This window comes from Hevea brasiliensis, chromosome 6 (assembly GCF_030052815.1).
Source record: "Hevea brasiliensis isolate MT/VB/25A 57/8 chromosome 6, ASM3005281v1, whole genome shotgun sequence".
Classification (NCBI taxonomy): domain Eukaryota; kingdom Viridiplantae; phylum Streptophyta; class Magnoliopsida; order Malpighiales; family Euphorbiaceae; genus Hevea; species Hevea brasiliensis.
This window is the reverse complement of record NC_079498.1, coordinates 104,433,237-104,440,342: the sequence shown is the minus strand read 5'-3', so window position 1 is coordinate 104,440,342 and position 7,106 is coordinate 104,433,237. Positions and strand designations below refer to the sequence as shown.

General features: G+C 30.9%; 1 pseudogene; it reads right to left on the bottom strand.

Moving 5' to 3' along the window:
- Positions 1 to 568: 568 nt before the first annotated feature.
- On the bottom strand, positions 569 to 2,201 carry LOC110644335 (transcription factor MYB106-like; annotated as a pseudogene).
- Between the last annotated feature and the right edge of the window lie 4,905 nt (positions 2,202 to 7,106).

Below are 7,106 nucleotides of genomic sequence, written 5' to 3'. Positions count from 1 at the left end.
GTCAAGCAAATGTATTAACTGGTGGGGTATAAGAGGTAAATAAACCACCTAAAAGAAATAAATTTGTATATGTTGATCATAAATTTTCAAGGACCTCCCATAATTTGTATACCCAATTGAATGGGTTTCTTTCTGATATGGGTGAGAGACTAATAGTTTGTACTTGTGTGGAAAGTGGAAATTCATTTCCTCTTTCTGTGCTTGGCTTTATTTCAATGATATTGCAGGACAAGCTTTAGATATGAGCTTTTAATAGTTAACTTTGAATCATGCATCTTCAAACTTAATTTTGAATATTAATCAGAACTAAATAAATTAAAAAAATTTGAGTGATTGAATTTTGAATTGTGTTTAGGGTATTAAATTTACCGACCTCTCTTCTTAAAGATGGAATTAATCCTCTCATCATAGATATATAATTGTTTATTTTCTTTATTATTATTATTATTATTATTTTATATTTGGATCTTATTGAAATTTAAATTTAAAATTTCATAATTTTAGGAAACATTACATGCAGTACCACTAAACTAAAACTCATTAATACTAAGTATAATAATTTGAAATTACGAAACATAATCTAATTAGTGCTACAATCTGGTAATATTTATCCATCCTAAATTTCAGTTACAGTTTTCTAATCCTATAAATCTCTCGGCTATTAATCCATGCATCCATTTTTAACCCACAAATTAAAGAAACAGTAGTCACATTAATTCAATACAGCAGAGAACCAGAAGTGGAAGCATCAACCAAATTCAGCAAGCTATTCCAGCAGTTCCTGCTCTCCTCAATAATCCAACCACATGATGAGCTTCCATTAGTATGACTATTCTCTCCCGCAATGAGTATTGAGTTCTGATCACAAGCCCAACCCTCCATAATATTTTCGGCTGTCCTAAAACTGTCCATAAACCATTCATTATCACTGAAGCAGTACGTACTTGTTTCATGTAATGCCTTAGAACTATCCATTCTTTCTTCCCCTTCTAGCCATTCATTATTCCCGCCGTTTATAAATTCCTGGGCCATTTCTCCTCTGCAATCACCATCAAGTACTTTATTGGTTGAATTCTCATGAAATTCGGAGAACTTGGATGTGGATGGCGTTGTCTTAGTGAGGTAGTCATCGTCGGCAATGGAGAACATGCCGGAAACTATTTGATGCCAAGCTTTAAGGACGTCGAGGCATTTTGGTCTAGCATTAGGAGAGTTAGATGGCATGATGCGCTGCTTTGACTCGCGGACCAATCTTGCTTCGGCTTGGAGACGGGCGCTCTCCCATTGAGCAATGTGTCTTAAATTTGCAGTGTCCTTAGCGCCATTGCCAAAAGGCGTCGGCTTTTGGTTTGTGGGTCATTGGGTCAACGCCCATTTGGTGTAACCTTTTCTTTAGATGTGAGTTCCAATAGTTCTTGATCTCATTATCCGTTCTTTTGGGCAAGTAAGTTGCTATGGCCGACCACCTGAATGAAACAATATATAGAATTAAAGATTTCTAATTTATATATCATTAGAATACAAAGTAATTTAGTTAAAATTCAAAATATTTTTTATAATTATTAAAAATAATTATATAAAAAAAATATTTGTATATATATTTATAATTTATGAATCCGTTGAATTTGAGTGAGACACATTTAGACAATATAAATGGGTGGGTTATGCAGTCATTTACGTCAAAGGCTACGTAGGAAGTAGCTATAATACTCTAGCTGCTTATGACTACGACTTTTCAGCCAAATGTAGGCTAAATTAACTAGGAATTGAATTGATGACCTTGTGGGGGCAGTAATGCCTGACCAGCAGAACAAGAAATATTTATTGAGCTTCTTGGATATAATTGAAGGTGATGATGATTGAGCATACACTTCATTTTCGATCATTGGTTTTCAAATAAAAAAATTTAAACTAAATTGAAAATTTAAAATCATTGGGAAAAGATTAGTGCACTAATTTATATGAAAATATAAAGCTGCAACAACACTTAGTTTACCTGTTTCCAAGAAGGGCATGAAGTTGAATTATGGTCTGCTCTTCATGCAAACTGAACTTTCCTCTCTTAATATCTGGTCTGAGGTAGTTAATCCACCTAAGTTTGCAGCTCTTTCCACATCTTTGAAGTCCTAAATGTTACACACAACAGAAAGTCTTGTGTTAAGAATGCATATCAAGGACGTACCTAGCTTTACCTCAATCATATTACAATCATCTTTGAGCTAGTCATTGAAAAATATATGCTTATGACACTACAAGAAAAAAGAAAATTAGAAACCGAAAATTCGGTTTCAAAACATTGAAAATCGGTTTTTAATTTTAATTAGAAACCGATTTGAAACCGAAATAGTCGGTTTACAATCTGTAGGTTTCTAATAAATTAAAAACGGAATATGACATCCGTTTCTAAATCTAAAACCAATTTGAAACAGATATTTTCGTTTTAAAATTAGAAACCGAATAACTTCGGTTTCTAAATCTGTTTCGAGTTAAAAACTAAAATATATCAGTTTCTAGCAATCTGAAACGGATTTCCGTTTTCAATCAGTTTCTAATCGGAACAAACATGAAAACACTTTTTAAAACCGAATATATTCGATTTTTAAATAAAAACAAAATTTCTATTGCCAATCTGTTTGTAAGTATAATAAAATAAAATAAAATCATTTTATTTTGAAACCAAATGCTTTTCTATTTCAAATTAGAAATGAAAATTTAGTTTCTAATCCATTTTAAATTCCTGTAAAAATTTTTATTTTTATTTATTTAATGCATTATTTCTTATATTTAAGCATATAATATATTATCAAATCTCAATAATACAAGAAAATTAAAGATTCTATTATAGATAAAATAAATAAAACATTGGAGAAAAGGATATCCTTGTTAAATTATAAAGTTCATAAATTTAATACATGCAAAGAAAAGTATACTCTTGCATTGTAATTGAAACAATAAGAAATCCAATATAGACTCCAATCTACAAACTCAGTATTGGGCGATAATTATATCACAATAAATATAGACTAAAATATCACAAAAGTGAACCAAATCATGTCTAGCCATATTAAATACCCATGCTAGCAAGAAGATCTAGACCATTCCACTCCATATTTGTTCATGAATGTTCTGGTCCCATAACAATATCCCTTCAAACATTAATTATGCCCCCTAGTCAAATCAAGGAGAAAGCCATAATCTGCATCAAGGAAAAGCACCTCAATGAGTAAAAGTGAATGCAACATTACTCTTAAGCAAATAGAAAGCAGAACAATTCCCTTTCCATTTGTTCAATATAAAGGACTTAAATCTGAAAATTTACAAGTGTCAGTAGTAGCAAATATTAGTTCAATATAAAGGACTTCAAGCATTAATGTGTTGATTGGAAACTAAGCTCACAGATAAGCATACATCTGAATATTATGGTGCTAGTGTTGAAGACATTTCCAATAATGACCATAAACCAGTTAGTTTCCACTACTTAGATTTTACATACATATTCAACTAACAACTCAGATTATACATGTATATTCAACTAATGAACCAATGTAAATCAAAGAAACACTATCAACTCGTCCAATTGCAGCTTTGGCATCCCAAAATGAACAATGCCCCCAATTCAAGGACGAAAATCAATATATATATCCAAAAATATAAAGAAACTAACTGCAAAAAAGCAAATGGCTTTTCTCAAAGACAATTATAGGTTAGATATAGCAATTTAAGAAATGAATCCTATGTTCCATTATAGCTTAGATCACAACAATAAATCATTTTGATTCAATAAGCTATGAATCAATTCACATTTACCATATGATGCTATTCTAAACAAAAAAACATTTAATATGAGAAATCAAAGAATCAAAACACGACGATAACTAAATGATCAAGCATCAAATCTGAACATTTTATAGCTATATAATTTCTCCCTCTATTCATAAAACAATTGACAATAGCAGTTCAAGAAATTAGATTTGAATTCAATTTGTTTTAAATTTTATTAATTTTTGAAAGAATTTAAATTATAAATTGATTTAAATTATTTATTGGGTCATCATATAAAAAGAATTACAAATTAACTTTTAGTTAATTTATAAGTTATAAATTCTTTCAAATCAAAATATTAATTAAAAATTTTAATTAATTTAGTTTTCATGCCAAATTTTAAATCAATTAGAATAAAAAAGAACTATCCATTAACATAAGCTAACAAAGAATTAAATGATTCCCAGGATTAGACTTATTAGATTGGTGTCCTTAATCCAATATTGTTGTTTCATACATCAGTGAGTGATTTATTGTATTAGGGAAATCACCAAAAAAAAAAAAAAAGGCTATGACCAGCTGTAACATAAACAGATACTACCAGATCATTAAACTTGTCAATTGCTTTCAAGAACCTGTGACAAAGATGCAATCAAGAAATTTATTAGGGGCCTATCACAGTAATCAGGAAATTGAACGAAGGAAAAAAAAATATAGAGCAGAAAGAGAGTACAAATGATAGTAAAAATTAGAGGCCATAGTGTTCTTACGGAAAGAACGAATAGGTGGCCATCCTACCACTTGTGCCCTGTTGCAGAAACTTTTGGATCAGAACTCACCAAATTTACTATAATATTGAAATGGAATTGACTGGTCTAAGGAAGGAAAACAGCTAAGGATGAAAGGTACTAAAGAGAAGAAAAATAACAAACTAAAAGAAGTAAGTCATAAATTGCACACGAAAACCTTCATAAATCTAGAAAAGCATGTATTATTAATTTTCAAGTGACTATATAGGAATTCTGTAGATTCTTCAAAGCAAATCACTTGACATAGTCTGGAGATTACAGAAGTGAAAAACATAAAAATTTAGATGCTACCATGGCAAGAATCACAAAAAGAAGTGACAACTAAATAGAAAGTTAAATGTGCAGCAGAAAACAATCATAAGGACCAGGGCAAAGAGACCGACTAGAGATTAATTAAACCAAATACAATAAAGAGAAAGCAGAAACTTATGACCAAATTAAATAAAATGAAAACATGATAAGAAGAGGAAGAGGATGTTTTTCCAATTTCTAGTTTATAGGTCCCAAACCACCTTTAATAACACTCTACTGCTCTGAGTAGAATACTCGTGCCTAAACCTGAGATTAGTCATTCCATTTATCTTCCCACAAACCAGAGCAGCGAGAAACACAACGTAAATGGTTTGATTTGCTCACAGTTTCATTTTTCTTGGGACATATAATTTTGTTTTCTACCCTTTCCCACAATTCTCATTCTGATTAAAGATTGATGAAGGAACAAACAGAGTTACAAAGCAAAACAAATGCACAAAGAAACCAACTCCTAACTGTTGGTTAGTTGAACTTACTTTGCGGCAGGAGCATTATTGTTCTCATTTGCACCAGATACTTGACTTCCCTTCTCTTGAACTGGCTTTGAAGATTGAGTAATAACACCAACAACCTCCTTCTTAGATACAGAAGATTTCTGGGTATTACCATTATCACCTCTGGGAGAAAATAACACAACCATAGTCTCAACTGCCCTCAACACCCTCCTTGGGACATAGCAAAGTAGGAACAAGAAAATGCTTCTATAATGGCACAATTTCTCATCCTCTTCCCTCTCTTCGCCTCAAAACCCCCCTTCGGCTTCACAGCTATGCCCCCACCGCCACCACCATTACTAACAAATACTCCATCTCTGAAGAGGACCTCAAGTCCCGAGGCTTCCTCCTCCGTCGCACCATCTCCAACCTTAATCTCGACCACCTCAACTTTGTCTTCATGGTAGTCGGGTTCCCCAAGCGTGACCCGGAGAAGATCAAACTGGTGTTGGAGAACACGAACTCACGTTTTTTTCTCTGGTTAGGAAAGGGGAGAGCACATGGGAGATATGAGGCGGCACAACACTGTAGGAGAAAGTATTAGGGTTTGCTAAAATAAAAAAAAAAAAAAAAGAACAATTTATACTAGAGATTAGAGGGTCAAGATCTGGTTTGGATAGCTTGGACGGTTAAGATCAGGGGAGGGGCTTCTTTGATGGATTTAGTAAGTTCTTTGGTTCAATTCAATTTAAAACCATGCAGGATTGAACCAAATTAGATAGTAGATTTTGGATTTAAGAGGAAGAGAACAAAAGTGGCTGTGAAATTAAAAAGAGGAGGTATTTTTATTTTATTTAAAAAAATTGTAATTACAAATCGATCAAAATTAGTTTTTAATTTGAAGTAGAATAATTTTGAAATAAAAAAATTTGATTTCTAAATATAATTATAAATATATTAATTTTTGAAATCGAAATAAATTGGTTTTTAAATATAAAAAGAAAATAATTTTATTTTGAAACTGAAAGAAATCGGTTCTAAATTAAAAAGAAATTAGAAACCGACAAGAATCGATTTCTAAATTGACTTTAAATTTATGAAATAGAATATAAAATAAATAAATTTTGAAACCGAAAATATCGGTTTCTAAGTGTAAATAGAAATTAGAAACCGACACGTATCAGTTTCTATTTTATACTTTAAAAATTAATAAATAAAATAGAAATTATAATCATTTTGAAACCGATATAAATCGGTTTCAAAATATAAATAGAAAACAACATCATTTTGAAACCGAAAGCAATCGGTTTTTAAATTAAACAAAAAGAAATTTGAAACCGATTAGAATCGGTTTCTAAATTAACTTTAAAATTTTTAAAATAAAATATACAATAAATAAATTTTGAAACCGAAAGCTATCGGTTTCTAAGTGTAATAGCAATTAGAAATAGACAGGTATCGGTTTCTATTTTTTAATTTTAAATTTAATAAATAAAATATAAATTATATTAATTTTGAAACTGACATAAATCGGTTTCTAAATAAATAGAAAACAACTTCATTTTGAAACTGAAAGCAATCGGTTTCTAAATTTAACACAAATTAGAAACCGATGAGAATCGGTTTTTAATTTGACTTTAGAAATCAGTTTGTAATTGCTTTTTAAATCGATGCTAAATTTGTTGTGCAAAATTTAGAAACCGATTAGGTTCCGTTTCAAATTTCGGTTTCAAAAGCAGTTTTAAATTATAAACCGACATAGATCCGTTTCTAAATTCGATTTCTGTTC